At 39.1% G+C, this 21,496-nt stretch overlaps 1 protein-coding gene across 2 annotated transcripts in view; it reads left to right on the top strand.

Moving 5' to 3' along the window:
- The window catches only part of ELOVL5 (ELOVL fatty acid elongase 5), an 80,174-nt gene that overhangs the window by 21,205 nt on the left and 37,473 nt on the right, over positions 1–21,496 (top strand). The window contains exon 1 of one of the 2 annotated variants that reach the window (XM_090282595.1): positions 18,545–18,670. The exons of the other annotated variant lie outside the window; for it this stretch is intronic. The gene's annotated coding sequence lies outside the window, so the exon portion shown is untranslated. Of the gene's footprint in view, positions 1–18,544; positions 18,671–21,496 lie in introns of those variants that run through there. 2 annotated transcript variants of the gene reach the window in all.

The following is a 21,496-nucleotide window of genomic DNA, read 5'->3' as shown; positions in this document are numbered from 1 at the left end:
ATGGCTATCCACCATGACCGGCCAGCTACAAATGTATGATTAGGTTACCTTGTGAGGTTGCCTTCCATAGAACCCCTTCTTTGTCCACACTCTGTATAAGTGATTCCAGTTATATTGGACAGTTACAGACCTTCTTAGGTCCTCTCTATCCAGAAGAGTGCTTGTAAGTGGTTGGCATGCATAAGTATCTACAGATGGCTCATAAGCTTCAGAATATCCCATAAATGATAGATAAGATATAGGTAATTTCTTTTTTTTTTAAAAAAGCATTTAGATATGTGTGATAGATTGACTTATGATTCAGGAATGGGTATCTTAACCTAGAGTTTGTGTTTTAAATTGAAGAATAATACCCAAATGGCTCACTTTGCTGTAGATTCCCATAAATTGTTTCTGGATGGGACATTTAAACACAAGAAGTTGGTTGGTAGTAAATGGAGTATGGATGGAACAAATGGTATTTTGGAGGATAAGTTGCGAATCGACCTTCTTGAACCTAACCATAGGGTAGAATTTTCACTTTAGAAAGTAGGCCTGTGGAGAATAGGGCAAAGTTGGGAGACTAGCTGACCTTTAACACAGTGATTTCTACCCTTTTTCGGTCTACGTGGAATAGGGTTATCGGTGTCCAAAAAAGGTCATTAGCCTCAGTAATCTGTTCTTCCAGTCATAGAAGAGAGGTGGGAGCTTATTTATGGAATTACCCACAGGCCTTTTCTAGTAATTGCCCGTTTCTGAAAGCTCTTCCTTAAGTCCAACCTCAAGCTAATACTTACCTTTTGTGATCTTCTTTGGAGATGAAGGAATTCTTTCTTTATGATAGCTCATTTCTCAGCATTTTGTTCTGCTTTTTTAAATAATTATTTGTTTATTTATTTATTTATTTTTAGAGAGAGGGGAAAAGAGAAAGAGAGGGAGAGAAACATCACTGTGTGGTTGCCTCTCACTTGTGCCCCCAACTGGGGACCTTGACGTGCAACCTAGTCATGTGCCCTGACTGGGAATCGAACCAGCACCACTTGGCTTGCAGGCCGACGCTCAATCCACTGACCCACAGCAGCCAGGGCTTCAGCATTTTGTTTTGATCTAAGACTAGGTAGTTATCCCAACTCATCAACAGAGGCCCATTTTGTAAAAAATTGTTTAACTCTGTATATTTATGTTTTTTTTAAATGTGTATTTTTCATTATATAAAATTATATAGTTAATATCTAGAGATAGAGCTAGCTCTGTAACTGGTTTTATTATATACTGCAGATCCATAGTTCCAAGGGATATGGGAAAACCTCATTATTCATCCTGGCTGTAGAAACTGACCAGTGCTGAACATGGTAGCCACATCTCTCATGTTATCCTAGAGTACACTCAAACCAGAAGTTTCCCATTGACATTTTTTTCAGCCATAGCCTCATTGAAATCACTTTAACACTATTATTTACTTTTATATCAATTTCTTAACAGGCCTGCTACCTGAGAATTAATATGATCTCATCTATGCTGTCTGTGGGATACCAAACTCTTTATCTAATGATTCATTTGAGTGGGGAAGAAAAACCAAATCAAGTGTGTGTTGCAATAAGCACTGTAACCAGTGGTAACCTTTGGCTCACTGACACACTGTTTTTTACATCCGTTGTCTTGGTGTTAGGTTGCCCTGGACATAAATTGTTGCTCACAAAACCTGAGATTATTACTGAGGACCAGGAGTGTGTTATACATATTTATAGGTTGCTAGTTTGATGGGCTTCTTTATTTTCCTAGCAAAGTTAGACCATGTAATTTCACTGCAAGAGGCAGTTAAGAGCTCAGCTTGTGGGGCCAGATAGCCAGGGTTGGTTTGTTTAAATCCCCAAATACAGGCACAGTGATCATGAGCAGTAACTTCTACTATGTGAGTCTTTGTTTCCTCTGTAAAGTGGACAAAATAACTTTACATGGTTACTGAAGAATAAATAGTGTTATGTGAAGTACATAATATGATGCTTAACATATACTGTGTTCGATGTTAGTTACTATTATTATTATTGTGTTTTCTATTTTTAATGCTGTTATCTGGAAGCTGGGGCCTCTTCTAAAGGAAGAATATTATGGTTTCATAATGAAATCCTATTGACTCATTAGTGAGGTGTTACAATCTATGATATAGTGATGTGAGATTTGTTTGATACTGGAACAAATTAGGCCAGAGTTAATGCCATTATATCCTATTAGACCTTGGATAGCTTATCCCTGTGCCTGCCTGACATTTTGCAATCAGTTTCCTTTCAATGTGACTTAATTCTCAGGCAGTGGGTCACTTGTCATCATGAGGATTTTTAGGACCCAAGTAGTAGTCAGTTGATTCTAATTTGAAGCTACTGGGTCTTACACCACTTTTTATTCTGGGTGTGTCACTGAGCTGAGAAGTGTAGCCAAGGGGACTCCGGGACTTCTCATATGTATCCTGTGAAATACATATGAAATTTCTCTCTGAGAAGTCAAGTATTTTTCTCACTGCTCACTCAGTGCCTCTATATGGGATTGGAAAAATCAAGCTGCTTTATGATGAGATGCTTTATTGACAATAATACTAAGGACATAGACCAAATTTGGCTGACTCGGCTACTGACTAGCAAAACTGGCCTATCTTCTGCAAAATGTTATGAACACAGTTAAAAAACCAACTGAAGGAGTCTTTTTACTTCAAGTTCAGGAATTCATAAAATATTTTCTTTTAAAGCTAGTTTTCTGAGGTTCTTTTAATAGAATTAAATTTCCTGTTTTACAGGGCTTGTTTGTGGTTGGGTTTGAAAATTGGGTTTTTTAGAAAACAGCCCATGTCCCTAGACAAAATAGATACTTAACAAATGCTTGAACTGTGCTTTTTAAAATCCATACTTGTTCCCAAGGATCGTTATTGTTTATGTAAGACACAGTGTTTCTCTTAGAGTTTTTAAAAACTGGTAACTAGACTTAGTTCCTTGGTTTGAGGGGGAATTTCTGTGGAATGCAGACAGTTCCATTTACTGGTTTCCCCTGATGTCCGAAACTAGAGTGTTCCTGTGAAACCTTTGGTAAGCTGAGACGGTGTAAAGCAAAGAAGCAATCACTGTTGATTTATATGAAAAGATTTGGTTCCCAGACCCCAGATTTAATGCACACACACCGTCTTTATTTCATTCACCATCACAGAAATGCTTATTTATGTCCAGTTCTACACTAAGCATAACACCCTTATGAGCTCTCTTAGGCTTCTCTGAATCCTTAGGACACATGTTGCTAACAGTTACACAAAATGAATTGAAATAAAGCACAGGACCAGTTCAAAGCTCTAGCGGCTTGATGCTGAGATGCTGAATGTAGTTGCTGCAAAACAAACATGAATGCCATTTTCATATCGCCGTTTTTCATAAAAGCAAAATCCTCTTCAAATTTTTTCCTGTTGGCGAAATGGTTGTACTTTAAAGTGAAGTGGCGGAATGCAAACTTTTAAAAAGCAGGGAACACCTGTACTAATAACCTTCATGAAGGAGAGACTTAACATAAGTGATCAGTTAACAAATATCAGCTTATATACACAAATTAATCCTTTAGAAAGTATAAGGTACACAGAATTTATTACTCGTTTTACTGTTACATGCATTAGCCACAAATGGTTTTTTATTTGTACAAGTTTTCTTTTTTTGCTTAATTTTATTTTTCAGCTACAGTTGGCATTTAATACTATTTTATATTAGTTTCAGGTGTCCATCATAGTGGTTACACAATTATATGATTTACAAAGTGATCCCTCTCCCCAAATTCAAGTACCCATCTGGCACCATGCATAGTTATTACAATGTTATTAACTATATTCTCTATGCTGAACTTCACATCCCTGAGTATTTTGTAACTACCAATTTATATTTCTTAATCCCTTCACCATTTTTACCTATTTTTCCTCTCCTCTGGGAACCATCAGTTTGTTATCTGTTTGAATCTGTTTCTGTTTCCTTTGTTCATTTAGTTTGTTCTTTAGATTCAACATACCAGTGAAATCATATGGTATTTGTCTTTGCCTGACTTATTTCACTTAGCGTAATACCCTCTAGGTCCATCCATGTTGTTGCAAATAGTAAAATTTCATTCTTTTTCTTTTTAAAAATTTTTTAAGGCTGAGTAATATACCATTGTATGTATGTACCACAACTTGATTCAGTCATCTCTTGATGGGCATTTGTGTTGCTTCCATATATGTATTGGCTATTGTAAATAGTGCTGCAGTGAACATAAGAGTACATGTATCTTTTTGAATTAGTGTTGTGTTTCTTTGGACATATACCCAGAAGGAGAATCACTGGGTCATAAGGCAGTTTTATTTTTAAGCTTTTGAGGAAACTCCATACCGCTTTCCACAGTGGCCGCACCAGCTGCATTCCCACCAACAGGGCACAAAGGTTCCCTTTTCTCCACATCCTCGCCAACTCTTGCTGATTTATTGATGGTAGCCATTCTGACAGGTGTGAGGTGACATCTCATTGTGGTTTTAATTTGCATTTCTCTGATGATTAGTGACATTGAGCATCTTTTCTGTTGGCCATCTGTATGTCCACTTCAAAGTATCTATTCAGGTCCTCTGCCCATTTTTTAATTGGATTGCTTTTGGGGTGTGTTTCTTTGTATTCAGTTGTATGAGTTCTTTATAAATTTTGAATATAACCCCTTATTTACACAAATTTTCAATATATAGTCAACATTTATTCAGCTGTTGACATTTATGTATGATTTATATTTTTAATATATGCATAGAGCATTCTATATTAGAGTAAATTAGTGGGAAAAACACCTTCCTTCATGAAAATACCTTGCTGGCCAGGTGCAGTCATATATACTACTCACGTAGACCCTGTTGGTAGGAACATAAGTAGGTAAGGTGTTTGGGAAAGAGATTTTGCTGTATATATCAAGACCCTTGGACTAATTGCCCAGTTTTGGGGAATCTCACCCAAGGAAATAATTTAATATACAGCTGAAGTTTTATATGCAAATATATTTATTACAATATATTTAAGAACAGTAAAATCTTGGAAACAGATTAAATGACTAATAATGGAAGAATAATTAAAGCATTTATATAAATATTGCTCCAGATCTCAAATTCTTGTGATTTCCATTTCAAGGTGAGGGAGAGACTGAGGCTTTCACAGCTTAATTTATCCAAGATCTCTTTGTTAATAAATGTTATTATTAACATTTATTATGTTAATGTTGAAGGGGCAACATAGGTTCTGCCACATTCTGGGTTGCTTTTGGTTTTTACTTTAAAATGAAACAAAGCTTTTCTCTACATTCTAGATTCTCTGTAATAAACATCTGTTTTTTAAAATTTAGTGTAACAGGGGAGGAAAGTCAGTGTAGTGGTTAAAAGAGCAAACTCTGGAGTCACTCTGCCTGCCAGTGGTGTGACCTTGGAGAAATGACTTACTTGCTCTGTGCCTCGGTGTACTTTTGTGTGAAAATGGGATATGTGGAAGGGCTGGTATGAGAATTAAGTGAGATTATCCTTGTAAATTTATAGCCAAAAAAAAAAAAAAAAAGCTACTGGCACATAGTAAGAACTGAGTGTTAGTTATTATAACCATTATGATCTTCAAAGAAAAGGACTTGGAAATTTAAAAATCATTTGAAATAGTGAGCTAGATGGGGTTCTAAATGGTTATTAGATTCTCTTGGAGAGATATTAATGTATAATAGAATGACTTTGGAAAGCTTTCTCATAGCAGTAGTCATTAGCAGGCCACTTAGTGAAGAGAAATAGAAATTTGCTAAATAATTCAGCCTCTCAAAATGTGTAATTCATGGTAGAGCATAGGTGGCTGAATGTTTTCTTAGAACAAGAAGAGTTTCCTTAAACAAATATATGGCTTAGCACAGCTTAATCTTGAACTTCTTTAACAAGGCTTTCTGTATAAGTGAGCATGTCAGTACAGTGAATTTTTGCTAATTTGCACCCCAGTAATTCAAAATATATGGCCTGCCTTCTAACTCAACAGGCATATACAAAGCTGTGTAATGGATCTGTGATTGATAAGATTAGTAGCAGAGCAGTCCATTTCTAGATGTAGGAACTTTGCTTGTCCCTTTATTCCAGCCCACTTGCCCCTGGACTCCCTGACTCATCGAATAGCACCCTTACCCAGGGCACAGGGTGGGAACCGAGAAGCTTGGGCTCCCTCCTGTCCATCACCGTGTCCATCCCTCCTCTGCATGGCCTTCGGATGTTCTCCAGCCTGCATGGCGGATCTATTGCAGTAGTTCTCTAACTGACTTGACATGGTTCACACCTTCTTTCCAGCCTCCTGCACACCCTGCTCTCAGCCCCCGCCCTGTTTAAAATCAAACATTAGAGCCCTTATCTCCTTTCAACCTCATTTTTCTCTCCCCTCTGTCCCACCTCCCCTCTGGCAAGCCTGAAGTCAAACACTACTCTGAAGCCTCACCTGACCCTCTTGTCCCTATATAAAACCAGCTGTTCTTTCCTTAATCCCCATTTCCCCCATACATACTTTGTCAAGGCATCTCATTGTATTGCAGTTATTTATCACTTCTCTCTCCCTTGCTAGACTCTGACTTCTCTGTAGGCAGATTTGTCTCATGAATTTTTGTGTCCCAGCACCTACCAAAGTAGATTAAATGTATATTCAATGGATATTTGCCAATGGTAATTTTAAAAATAGCTGCCATTGGGGGAGAGGGGATTGGGACAACTGTAATAATATAATCAATAAAATATACTTTAAAAAATAGTTGCCATGAATTGATGTGCTTATGAATTGTGCCAGATTATTATCATGCACATGTTTATAGATCAGGAAACTGGGATCTATACAGGTTTAGCAGCATACCAAAGATCTTATTTCAGCATTCTGTCAGAGTCCAGGGGATTGTAACTCAAACTAAAGATTCTATTTCCTCATAGAAGGACTATAGTCCTGTAGGTACCACTTCAATATGAATTAAGTAGTGTAGGGCTCATCTGGAAATCTATCAACCACATGTAAATAGGGTTCTTAATTTGGAGACTGAGGGTCCCTAGGATTTTGGGGACTCTAAATGTCAGTTTTACCTAAACTCTGTCATTTGGAGATAGAGCAGTCTCTTTTACTTTGATTTTTCACAATTAGTGTGAGATCCCCAAAGGTTAAGAAGTAATAATATAACATAATTTCTATAGAAAATAGAATTTTCCAAAGGCCAAATAACTAGTTTACAAAGTAACATCTGGAACACCACCCTTTTGTAAAGTAGAGATTATGTGTTTTTGATCATTTGAATGAATGAATAAAAATGATTCTCCTTAGAGACTAGGTTTTTAAAAAGTAGCAGTTTTCTCTAGACTCTGTGAACAATGATTTATTCCCTTTACCTCTTAAATGGAAGACTACCTCTGTTATAGACCAAATATTTGTGTACCCCCTAAATTCATGTGTTGAAGCCCTAACCCTAAGTGTGGTGGTAATTAGATTTAGATGAAGTCATGAAAATGGGGATCCCATGATACAGTTAGCATCTTTATAGAAGGAAGAGGCCAGAACCCACTCTCCCCACCTTGTGAGGAGGAGGAGGATACAGCTAGAAGGTGGCTGTCTGCAAGTCAGGAAGAGGGCCCGCACCAGAAACTGAATCTGCTGGCACCTATCTTGGACTTCTCAGCCTCTAGAACTGTGAGAAATAAATTTCTGTGGAAGCCTTCCAATCTGTTATCTTCAATAGCAGCCTTGAGCTGACTTAAGACACTCTCCCCTCCCTTCTCCAGTCTGGGGACATATATTGTATAGAAGGGGAAGAAATTATGGAAAAGACCTTAATACATTTTAAACATGTCATTGCTTCTGTAATCACATTACTTTTCTTCATATAATTGTTTTCATTTGGTTCTGCATAAGAACATGTATGATAGCGTTTCCAAATCGAAGTAGGATAGTATGTATCATTTTGTATCTGTCTTCCTTTCCCACCAATAAAATATCCTTGCCTTTGTGGGGGTTGCTGTTTAGCTGTTGTGGAATTGTGCTGCATTTCTGTGCCTTGAAATCAGCTAAAAATGTGGATTCCAGCTGGATGACAGCTAGATTTCTGAGGTTAAGGGAAAGGACAACATTCTCCATCTCTACCACCTGCCTTAGCACCTTAAACACATTTGGTGCTCAGTAAAGGTGTGTTGTTGTTAAACAATGATAGATGCCATTTTACAACCTAAATTTTTTTCCTAAAATCTTCATCTGATTGACTTCTCCAGGAAAGAGTTTTTACAAGGTCTATACACAAATAGCATTTTTTCCCCCTCCTTAACTATGTCCTTCATTTTCCTTTTGGGACCTGTTAATACTCTCCCTTGGTATTCTGCCTATAGGTAGGCACCTAATTTGGCTTCATGTTAATTGAATCATGGCTTCCCTTTATTTTGTTACAGCAAGATGGCTTTTATGACAGCTTAACAGTTGAATATTGGTACTTGAGGAAAGTTGAAATGAAGGAAAAATGTTGTTATTAGCCAGTCAGAATATTCAGTTACATTAATATGACTTACTAAAATACTTGCATTTCCACTAAAATGTAATCATCTTAGGGCCTAATTCTTAGTATTTCACTTTTAATAGTTGTCAAGGGGGTTTTAAACACAGTGGCACATTTGTTAAAAGTAGCACTTGGTGAAAAGAAGAAAAGCATTGCTAGGAAGAGATTTAATCGTGCTGGAGGATTTCCAGCGAGGGTTACAGAAGTCATTTCAGCCTTTTCTGGAAAGTGTCCACTGTCCTCTGGAGAGCTATGGGAGTGGAGTGGCTCCTTCCTGTTGACAGCAGCAAAAGGCCCACGGCTGAGTCCGTGTGGCTCTGACACAGTGCTCACCCCAGCAAACTGTGGAATCACATGATGATAGGACTCTATTACATTATCAAAGTGCTTCTTAAACCACTGTGTGTTTTTTTTTCCCCCAGTGGATTGACAAGAAAATGATTCAAAAGATGGATAAAACCAGTTTTTTTTCATACTGCAAAAAGCTTATTTTAATTTCTTGTTTTGTTTTTCCTTTATTTTTATTATTGCAAAAAACAATTTTTTAAAATTTGTTTGTTTATTTTTAGAGAGAGGGGAAAGGAGAAAGAGAGGGAGAGAAACATCACTGTGTGGCTGCCTCTCACTCGCGCCCCCAACTGGGGACCTGACGTGCAACCTAGTCATGTGCCCTGACTGGGAATTGAACCAGCGGCACTAGGTTCACAGGTTGACACTCAATCCACTGAACCACAGCAGCCAGGGCAAAAAACAATATTTTTATTGTCAAAAATATCTCACATTATGAACACACAATACAATATACAGATGATATATTATAAAATTGTACACCTGAAACTTATACAATTTCTATTAACCAATGTCACCCCATTAAATTCATTTAAAAAGGTTTTTTAACTCTGGCTGGTGTGGCTCAGTGGATTGTGCCACCGGCCTGCAAACTGATACCCGGTCAGGGCACATGCCTGGGTTGCGGGCCAGCCTCCCACCCCCAAGTTAGGGGTGTGTGAGAGGCAATGGATTGATGCATATCTCTCACAATGGAGGTTTCTCTCCCTCCCTAAAAATAATAAAAAATAAAATTTTTTTTTTTAAATTTCAAATCGACAACTCACTATATTTATCTGAAGTGTTCTCCATTCCATTTATGAGGATAATGTAAAGTCGTAAGGGAATAACTGGTAGCAGGAATTTAGGATTTAAAACATAGAAATGTAGTAGATTACAGATTTATCTCAGTTATCTATGCTGGCTCATCCACAGTTCTGTAAAACAAGATTTGGAATCATAATTCTGATTCTGAAATCCTTCAAGATCACGAAATATCTCTGAATCATCAAGGATTAAATTTTATTCAGGAAGGTGTTATTTGATATATTTAATGATTTTCTTACTCTATGAAAGACTGGCCTGTGTGAGGTGTGTGACCCCTTGAAGTGAATTCAGAACATCAGATGGATCAAAACAGTATTTCCCATTGCCTGAATGGTCTGGATAAATGTTTACTGGGAAGCTAATTAGATTGCTAAGAAAAAAAGTGAAAACACCAACCTGTAGGTGAAGGAAGGGTCGGTGTTTTGAATGGAGCCAGAGTTCAGACTTCCTTTCCAGCCCCAGCCTGCTTCCCTTACTAGTATTTACAGACGCCTAAAAATCGCAACCTTGTATCATTGGGGCGGGGGTGGGGTGGCAGTTGAATATTCAAAAAAATCAAAAGCATAGTCTTGTTTCTTGGTTTGTTTTTCTCACTTTTGTAGATCTTAAAAAATATTTTAACTTTTCGTTTTGAGACAATTCTAGATTTGTAAGCAGCTGCAATAAATAATACAGAGATCCCAAATATCCTTTACTCAGTTTCCCCCGGTGGTAGGTAACATTCTGCAGAACTGCAGTTCAGTATCACAGCCAGGATACAGACATTGTTGTAGTCAAGATACAAGACACAGAATGTTCTGTCAGCCCATGTGCCCTTATTTAGCCACATTCACTTTCCTTCTGCCTTCATACCATCTTTAACCCTAGCAAACACTAATCTCTTCTCCATCTCTATAATTTTATCTTTTCAAAAATGTTATGTTATATAAATGGATAAGCTTTTTTTTCCACTCTGCATAATTCTCTGGAGATCCATCCATGGTATTAAGTTTATCAGTAGTGTGTTCCTTTTTATTGCTGAGCAGTGTTCCATGGTATGGATGTACTCATTTGTTCAGTCATTCACCAAGATGATGGACATCTTGGTTTTTTCCGGTTTGGGATTATTACAGATAAAGCTGCTATGAACATTCATGTACAAGTTTTTGTGTGAACGGAAGTTTTCATTTCTCTGGAATAAATGCCCAACAACTTTAATTTAATGATGGCATAATATTTAATTATGTGCCTGCACCATGATTTATTTTATCAGGTTACTTTTAGATAGATATTTAAGGATTTCCCGTTCCCCATTTTTCTGCTTTTATACTACTGCTGATAATCTTATAGGTCAATCCTAATGCTTTTTATTTTCTAGAAGTGGGTTTAAGTATGCAGTATTTTAAAGCTTTTTTAAAAGTACCTTTCCATTTTTTAAGTTTATTTTTATTTTTTTTAAATGGATCTAATTCCAGAACATACTCATTACCTCAAAAATTCCACACACGTCAGCACTTATTTCCCATCTCCCCCCAGCCCTTGGCACCACTAATGTACTTTGTGTTTGTGTGGATCAGCCTGTCATGGACATTTCATATAAATGGAATTATCCAATATGTGTTTGTTGTGACTGACTTCTTTTATTTAGCATAATATTTTTAAGGTTTATCCATGTTGTAACATGTATTGGTATTTCATTTCATTTTATGGCTGAATGACATTCTGTCATATGGATATATTACATTTTGGTTATTCATTCATCAGTTGATGGGCATTTGAGTTGTTTCCATTTTTTTGGCTATTAGAAATAATGTCTCTGTGAATATTTGTGTGCAGGTTTTTACATGGACATATGTTTTCATTTCTCTTTTAAACATACACACACACACACACAGGAGTAGAATTGCTGGGTCACATGGTAGCCCTATTTCAGTTTTTGAGAACCCACCAAACTATTCTCCACAGCACGTGTACCATTTGACAATCCCACCAGCAATGTTTGACCAGTCCAATTTCTTCATATCCTTGCCAGCATTCATTATTGTCTGTCCTGATGATTATAGCCACCCTGGTGAATGTTGTGTGGATCTTTTTAAAGGGAAAAGGGCCAGAGCTGTTTGGGCTGTGCCAGCTTGGTAACAGTTGGTCCTCCTGACCTACCAGGTGTGAAAACCACTTATGCACGGCTAATGTGGAGGTTCCCAGCAGAGTTAGCTGGCTGCCTCTGGGCTGCTGTAAAGGGAGCAGTTGTGAGCCTGTCTACCCCTCCCGCCCAAGCACCTCAGTCGGTGCACAGTTCTGCCGGGAGCTCATCTAGTCGAGCCCTGCTGGAAGGGCCCACACTGGAGGGCCTGGGGAGTATCTGTCTGTGCTTGTGACTAGGTTGCTGCTTTGAAACAAGTTTGCAGAAATTTTTACATTGAAATTTTTTCATGCTAGTTTGTGTCATAACAACAGCAATTGCTTTACCTCTTAAAAAAACAAAACTTTTTAAAAGTAAATTGTATTGATTATGCTAATACATTTGTCCCAGTTTTTCACCCTTTGCCCGCCTCCACCCAATACCCTCTTCCCTCCAGCAGTTGCCTCACTTAGTTCATGTCCAAGGGTCATGCATATAACTTTTTGGCTTCTCCATTTCCTATACTATTCTTTTTATTTTTAAAGATTTTATTTATTTATTTTCAGAGAGGGGAAAGGAGGGAGAGAAACATCGATCATTTGCCTCTCGCACACCCCAATTGGGGACCTGGCCTGCAACCCAGGCATGTACAGTTAGTTCGCAGGCATGTGCTCAATCCACTGCCACACCAGTCAGGGCTCCTGCCTACTTTGTACCTAAAAATTATGCTTCTTAATCCCTGTACCTTTTCCCCAATTCTCCCCCTTCCCCCTTTCAGCTGATAACCCTCCAAATTATCTTCATATCTGTCATTCCGTTCCTGTTCTAGTTTTTTGCTTAGATTGTTTTTGTTTTTGTTTTTTTAGATTCAGTTGTTGGTAGTTGTGAGTTTGTTGTCATTTTAATGTTCATAGTTTTGATCTTCTTTTTCTTAAATAAGTCCCTTTAACATTTCGTATAATAATGGCTTGGTGATGATGAACTCCTTTAGCTTAACCTTGTCTGGGAAGCACGTTATCTGCCCTTCCATTCTCAATGATAGCTTTGCTGGGTAGAGTAATCTTGGTTGTAGGTCCTTGCTTTTCATCACTTTGAATACTTCTTGCCAGTCCCTTCTTGCCTGCAAAGTTTCTTTTGAAAAATAAGCTGATAGTCTTATGGGAACTCCTTTGTAGATAACTCTCTGCTTTTCTCTTGCTGCTTTTAAGATTCTCTCTTTATCTTTAACCTTTGGCATTTTAATTATGATATGTCTTGGTGTGGTCCTCTTTGGGTCCAACTTGTTTGGGACTTGCTTCCTGGACTTGTATGTCTATTTCCTTTGCCAAGTTAGGGAATTTTTTATTTCATTATTTTTTCAAATAAGTTTTCAATTTCTTCCTCTCCTCCTTCTGGCATCCCTGTGAGTTGGATATTGGCACTTTTGAAGATGTCCTAGAGTCTTCTTATTCTTTCGTTTTTTTAAATTCTTATTTCTTCATTCTGTTCTGATTGAATGTTTATTCCTTACTTTTGTTCCAAATCATTGATTTGAACCCCAGCTTCCTTCCCTTCACTGTTGGTTCTCTGTGGATTTTTCTTTATTTCACTTAATGTAGCCTTCACTTCTTCCCTATGTGTTTGCTGTACTCAGTGAGTTCTCTGAGCATCCTTATCACGACTGACTTGAACCTCTACTTCTGATAGGTTGGCTATCTCAGTTTTGTTTAGTTCTTTTTCTGGAGTTTTGTTCTGTTCTTTCATTTGGACCATATTTCTTTGTCTCCTCAATTTAGCAGCCTCCCTGTGTTTGTTCTAGATAGAGCTGCCTTGACTTGCTCTCTTAGCACACCTGCTAAGTTGTATGGGGTGGAGACTTAGGTAATCACCAGGGTGGGGCAGCCCACTTCACCGATTTGTGGCTCTGTATGTTGGGGAGAAGTCAAAGAGGGGACAGTGCCACTGCCTGGCTGCTGGAGGCTTGCTCAGAACTCACCCCTTTTTCAGTCACTTCACCCTCTTCCCATATGCAACTGGCACCCCTCTTGCTGTTGCCCTGGCTGTCGTTCCCAGAGTGGGTGGGTTTGCATACCTTCTAGGACCTTGCAGGCCCTTTAAGCAGACTCTCCTAAGAGATCAGCAGTTTCTTTCACCATTCCAACCCCCACTGGTTTTTACAGCTAGAAGTTATGAGGCTTTTTTTTCCCAGCGCTGGAACCCTGGGCTGAGCAGTCTGGCCCAGGATTGCTTGCTGCCAAGGTATCCCTTCCAATTTTTATCCACCACACATGAATGTGGGACTGCCCATTCTGCTGGCAGCCGTGCCACCAACTCACCACTGCCACACCGTGTCCTCTCAGCCCCGGCTCCTCATCTCTGCCCCTCCTACCATCTGGATGAATATGGCGTCTTTAAATCTTTGGTTGTTGGACTTCCATACAGTTCAATTTTCTGGCAGTTCTGGGTGATTTTTGTTTTGAGGTTAGTTGTCATCCTTCTTACAGTTGTGCAAAGAGGCAAAGAGCGTGTACCTACGCCTCCCCAAAACTGTTTTTCTCGGATACTGGGAGATAAAGACTAGGAAGACTTGTGGTTTTCACTTTCGTCAGTGACATTTCAAAATTCATTACAGATTAGAAACTGCCAAAATGATAGCTTTAAAATGTACTTTTAAAAATTTAACCGTGTGGGGCAAGCAAACATGCTCAGACCCCCCCCTCCCACCAACCCCCCTCCGGCCCTGCCCCAGCCCTGTCTCTCACCCAGCACCTGAGGGGGTCAGCACTACCTAGAAAGAGTGCACGTGGTTAAAATACATGAGAAGGGAGGTGGGGACTTCCTATGCTCCTTGTTTCCGGCTGCTAAAATTGCACTGTTTATTGCAATGTAGAAGTATCCTGAGGGTGGCCAAGAGTGTTTAATACACAACGCCAGTGCAAAAATAAAGAACTGTGTGGTTAAAAACAACAGCAACTGTGTATTGCTTTCCAAAGAGCACACTGTTTGCACATATAGGGTAACCAGTGTCCCTGGGATTTTTCCTGATTTTTTTCCCTGATCTTTGCGTGCTGGGAAACTCCCAAGTTCCAGTAAATTGGGGTGGATGGTCATCCTAAGTCATATAAACCTGCAGTTAACAAAATGGGTCTGTTTATTTGTTGTTTGACCTAGTTACTTAACATCTCTGAACTTTAGTTTCCTCATCTATAAAATAAGGATAATTCTTTATTGAGTCTTTGAAAAGTTAGGCATGCAATAGGTAAAAATGTCAACCCCCTTGTATTGTTTTCATAACCAAATTCTATACTTTAGATAACAGGCCTTTTTATTTCCTTCTCGGTTCCAATTAAATCAAAAGGGGGCTTTTATTTTTTAGGGCCGTGCCTTGATTATGTGTATTAACCAAAAGGGAAACTAGCAAGAGGAAGAAAAGTTGACTTTTAAGAACTTCTTTCTCCAATACCACTGACCTCATTTGTTTCTAAGTCTTCTGTCTGCTGCTGAGTAACAAATTACTGCAAGATTTTAGCAGCTTAAAACAGTAACCATTTATTATCTCACACGGGTTCTGAGGCTCAGGAACTGCAGAGAGGCTTTGCCAGGTGGTTCTGGCTCCGGGCCGGGGGTGGGGTCTTTGATGAGGTTGCAGGTGTGGCTGAAGTCGTCTGAAGCTAATAGGGGCCAAAGAATCTGCTTCCAAGCTCACCCAGGTGTTCATGCAGAGGACCTGCTTCCCCAGAGGACTGCTCACAGCATGGCAGCTGGCTCCCCCCAGAGCTCATGATTTGAGAACCAGAGAAACATACTGCCTGACCAAAATGAAAGTCACTGTCTTATAACCTAATCCCGGAAGTGACGCACCATCCTTTTTGCTGCATTCTGGTGGTTGCTCCAACAGCCCCAGTTCAGTTCAGGAGAGGACCATTGGTGACCATCCTACAGGCTGCCTTCCCCAGATACCAAATTAACTTGAAACCTTGATCCTCTAGTTCGGATCAAGAAGTTAATAGAAAGTGGCTCAGTTTAGGACTGACAATAACGGGGCCTGAGCCAGAGCGTATCTCAGCCAGTGCCCAGGTTCCTCCCATCGTCCACCTTGTCTCCTTTTAAGCAGTACATACAGTTGGCTGTGGCCAAGCATGTGCCATGGTTTCTGGTGGTGGCAGGCACTCACGTGATGGTACCCCACACTACCCCAGTTCAATATGACTAAACAACTTACTAAATTCCTGTGTACTAAGAACAGCAGCTGGGGGTTACAGGTGGGGATTAGCAGCTTCCCACCCTCACTGAGCTTTTGCAAGCTTGGCCACCACTAACTAACACCTGGTTTAGGAAATGACAGGTTAAGGGATCTCTCCTACTGACACTGGTATGCTTTCCAACAACGTTCCAGAATGGAGAAAGAGTTTACACTACTTCATGCATCCTGGTTACTTGTGCAATGTACTATGTACACAGTATTTGACAGATGGAACTGATCTCTAACTTAATGGGGTTTTATTTCAGCTTGAGAGATGGTTTGAAAGGAAACGATAGTGGAGTTAAAGTAAGGAGGGGATTATAATCGAAATTGTAGGAATGAAATATATTCTACCCTTGCCCACCATCCCAGTCTAGACTCTGAGTGTAGTGCTATCAATATATGGGTGATATAACTTCAAGAGCTTCAGGGAATTGTATTAGAGTCCAAAAGTGAAATGTATGTACAGCATTGGTTCCAAAAGAATGCTGCTCATCAGCATTACCCAGGAACTTTAAAAAAAAAAAAAAAAAAAAAACAGATGTCTCAGGCTCTAGGCTATTGGATCAGAATTTCTAGAAATCTGTTTTTTTAAGGTGCTAGGTAATTTTGAGTTAATGGCAGATTTGAGAAACCATTGATATGGAACTAAAGGCATGCATTCTTTCACTCATTCATTCATGGTTTCAACCAGTAATCAGTACTCCGTAAGGCATGGATCCAGCCTCTGTAGGGATACAAATGGTAACATTAGAGGTTTTGCCCTAGAAGAGCTTAGAGCTTAATGGGCATTGTGAACAAATGAGCAGATAATTACAGTATAACTGATCATTATAACACTTATAAAATAAGCATTTGATTTTATCACTGATTGAGATATAGTGGAAGTGATGAGGAGCATGTTAAAATGAGGCCAGGAAGGGTTGCTACACCTTTTTTCACTGTCTTCCCTTATAGGTCTTAATTACAGAGATTTCTATTACCAAACATCATAGGCGAATACAACTGGTGTTTGTTCTTTTTTACCTTAATAGTGTTATTTAAAATTAAGTTATTTCTGTGTCTTATTCTCATGGTTAAAGCTATATGAACTCAAACACTGCTAACATATATTGTCACCATCGTCTTAACAATAACCATGTGAAGATGCTTTCTCAAAAAGCCATATATGGGATATTTTAAGAAAGGTAGGTCATTGGGTAGGAAATCTGGATTCAAACTTTGGCTGCACCCAAGCTCTGTGACCTTTGGCAACTCAGCCACCTCTCTAATAGCAGTAAATGAATAAATTCATTGGACGTTACTATACTATGCTAGGCTCTGGGAGTACAAAAAAGTCATATCAGGTACAGACTGGCGTCTGCTCTGTCCTCAAGATGGTACGAATACTGATCTTCTCCTCCACTCACAATGAAGTCATTGACCAGCATCCTCTTAATGTTCTAGATCAGCGATTTTCAACTGGCGTGCTGCAAGAATTTTTTAAACATGCAGTTCCTGACTAGTCAAGAGCACTGACCTCTTTTCTGTGAGATTGTCAAATAAAAAATGACATCAGCCAAGATATCAATAGCCATCTGCTATGAATGAATCAAAGTTATATCTATTTTTTTGGTCAGATCAGCAGAAAATATATTTTTTGGTATGCTGCAGAATTTTAGTAATTAGTTTATGTATGCCATGAGATGAAAAAGGTTGAAAATCACTGTTCTGGAAGGATATATCTGGTGACTCTTAAAAATCCCTGATTCACAAGTATCATTATGTGATTCCATCCAAAGTAGAGAAGAGAAGAGCTGTGAAGTGTGGATGCGGGCAGGTTTCATTGCCCATGAATTTTGCCGTGAACTTGGATTTATGCTTAGCAAAATCTCTTTCATAAACATTGAATGTGAAGTTCGTCGATGCCAAAGATCTTTGTAATGATGAGTATGTTTGCAGCATTTATTATGTGTCATGCACTACTCTGAGTATTTTACATACATTAATTCACTTAATCACCTGAGGAAGGCACTTAATTACTTATTTTACAGATGAGGAAATTAAGGCATGAAAAGGTGCAGTAACTTGCCTGATTGTTACACGTAGAGTCAGTTTGTGGAGCAGGGGTTTGAACCCACTGTCAGGTTCCAGAGCGCATGTTCCTAACCCCTGCTACCCCAGAGCGATTGACCCACAGGTGTCTTTTGCATACTACTTTTACTGCTCTACCTCTCAAGAGGGCAGAGGTCATATCTATCCCTGTGACTGCCCTTTTCCTAATGAGCAATATAGTGGGTACTCATAAGGTCTTCTAATTTAGTGAGTCAGCTGCCTTTCCCATGACTAGTAGAGTAAAGGGCAGTGATTCTGAGGATGTTTGGGGAGCAAAGAAATAAAACAATTCATGGAGATGACCTGTTCCCTGCATTTGATGGATTTTTTACCTTGTCTCACTGCATCCTTGTGGGGATTAATTAGTTACTGTCAGTAGGCTGTTTGTCAGAGCAGAGTTCTAAGTCCATCTGCAGCAAGCTGGCCTTCATCCGCCAGCAAGGAGCATTCAACGTGTGGATTAGCGTTGTTTTTTTCCAAATGACAGTGTGCTTCAACCCGAGCAAAATCATCGCTGCTACTTGTTCTTGTTTCAAATGAAAATTTAAGTCATCATCTTTAAGGTAATAAAATTCTACCAGGGTAATTTTCTGTAGTAAACCCCTCTCCAGATGCTTGTTGGTTAAGTGAATTGGGGTGTGGGGTCCCTTAATTCCCCCTGCTGAGAACTGGAGGGAGAATTTTGAATTTGATGGTACATTCTATTCTTTAGCTGTAAGAATTCTCCTAGAATACATTCTATGATCATGTTACTCTGCCTCTTTCCACTGCTGAAAAAATTATGTGTCTGAGATTCTTAGATCACATATATTTATGAATTACCTTCCAAAAGCAGAAAAATACATCTCTGAGTGAGGAAAATTTTTTTGAATGTTTAAGAGGTATGTGTGCATGCATATGTATGTGTTTTTGTTTCAGTATTTGTTTCCTTCACACCTTGTAACATGCCTTTACTGATCATATAACAAACAGGAGTAGACCATCTTTGTTAAGAGTTCCAGATCATGCCCTGGCTGGTGTGGCTCAGTGGATTGAGTGCCGGCCTCTGAACCGAAAGGTTGCCGGTACGATTCGCAGTCAGGGCACATACCTGGATTGCAGACCAGGTCCCTGGTTGGGGGTGTGCGAGAGGCAACCAACTGATGTTTCTCTTGCACACTTCCTTCCCCTCTCTCTGAAAAGAAAATAAATAAAATCTAAAAAAAAAAAAAAAAAGTTCCAGATCACTAGCATGGAGGACCTTTTCTTTGAGGAAATGCCCTCTGTAAATAGGACTTATTTGGGAAGCTGCCGTGTGGGGTCATATGTGTCAGTGCTTCACACTTTCCCCTCCTTTTTACTTTGTAATAGCTGGCATAATGCCCCATTTATTGTATCACCCATAGATAATTATTGTGCACATAGGACAAGTTGGATTTGGGCTTTAATTGAGAAAGTACAAAGTGTGTTCCCATCATACCTGAAAACATAAGTATCTAAGTCATATAAAAATTGAAGTTGCTATATGCTGAGTTGTCCGGACAGCGAAGGCTCAGGAGGATAAGGGGCACCTTTGTAACATTTAATCTGGACCTTGAAGAAAGGGTCAAAGTGAAGACAGGGAAGTAGGACTGCAGATGGTTCATTTAGGATCAGTCACTGAGGTGACTCTCTACTGCTTTAAAAATATGTCCTTGTCCAGGAGTGGTTAAAATAGTACCTTTTACTCAACTGGTAGCAACCAAGGAGTGGGAGGTGGGGCTTATCTCCTTCCCTTATCTTATTTTTGTACAAGGCAAAAGTGTTTAAAATTTCCCTCAAATGTCCATGATACCAGAATGAAGTTGTTCAAACTTCTTTAACCTTGGAGCTAACCTGTAGCAGTACTTTACAGTGCATCCCAGTGCCCAAATTGGCAGTCAGAATAGTTATCTAAAGCCCCAAGTAGGGCTGTGTTCTTTTTCTACATATATAATCTATGGCAGAAAGAAATGACTGATTACCAGAGAGTCATTAGTAACAAGTTTGTTATGCCCTTGGAATGGAGATTAGCAAGTAGGGAAATTCTGTGAGGGGAAAAAAATAAGCCTGGATTTCTGGGTTATCAGAATTACAGAACCACTGTTCATGTGGCAGATATTTCAGTCCAACCAAGAATTAATCTGGAGTTATTTATTAAAATGCCAACATTCTAAAGGGATTATGTTGTCAGTTCTGTGCACTGGTACTTAGGTGTTCTTTCTCTTATCGTCTTTATGAAAAATGTTTTATGTTTTAGTATTTCTGACCAAGATATGTTTATTTTTTTTCCTCTCATTCCTGAGCAGATTTCCTCCAACCTAGAAAATCTTTTTAAATTCAAGCAGTGTTGTTACTACCAAGTTAAAGTACCATTTAATTTTGTGTGTTATTGGCAGCCAATCTGAAGCATGTTCCCATGCCTGCTTAACACAAGGTGACTGTTAAAACAGTTGGATGGGTAGGAGAGAACAGAAAATAGAAGGAAGTCCCATGCTTGTAAAGCCAGCTCAGTTCACTTATCCTTGGGGGAACTGTGAACTGAATCTAATTCAATAAATAGATTATTGAAACAGATATGATAGAGAGTTATGCTAAACAGTAGGTAAACATCTGCCATAAACACATATTTAAACCAAAAGCAATGCAATTTGACTGCCTTAACAGGAAAGGGGGCTTTCAAAGCAAACTGACTGCTCTCTGCTTCTTCTGTTGCCTTAACAGCAAGAAAGACCAAGGTTTGACCCTAAAGATCTCAGCTGCTTTGCAGTCAGCAATTAGCCTAGTTATGGGTTTAGGAAGTTAACTTTATTTATTATAATAATTTTTAAAAAAATATTTTGATACTCTTTAAAACAGATAAGGCGTAAGGATCCCAGTACTTTTCATTTGCCGAGTGGCTTCCTCACTTTCTCTTCTCCAGACATGATGGCCAAAATGATTAACATTTGTATTTTTATCAAGGCAGATAACTTCATAAATTGCTTCCATCATAATTCTCAACTTCATCTTGAGATTTGTGATGGAAGCACTCACTACACCATCCCTCATGAAGCCCAGCAACCTTCTTCCATTGGTGCCCCCCATCACCACCATTCTCACATTCTGTTGTCCCTTTTGAGAGCTAAAAGGAAAGTCGGGGGGGGGCTGGTTTGCTGTAAAGCTGATTGTTTTGTCTTTTTATCCCATAAGCCTCCAGCAAACTGTTTGATATTAGATCAAAGTGAACACTAAGGCTTACTTAACCCCATGCAGATGATTCACCTGGTCATCCAGCTCCTGCCTGCAGCTGACTAATAGACAAATGGATTTCCCTCGTGAGCACTGCCCTCTGGGGGATTCGGGTTTTGTGTGTTGGTGTTTCCAGGTTGAATTTGCTGTGGTAGTGCCCG

Source organism: Furipterus horrens, unplaced genomic scaffold (assembly GCF_987537825.1).
Source record: "Furipterus horrens unplaced genomic scaffold, mFurHor1.1.pri manual_scaffold_6, whole genome shotgun sequence".
NCBI lineage: Eukaryota > Metazoa > Chordata > Mammalia > Chiroptera > Furipteridae > Furipterus > Furipterus horrens.
The sequence above is the reverse complement of the archived record's forward strand: the minus strand, read 5'-3'. Positions and strand labels throughout refer to the sequence as shown.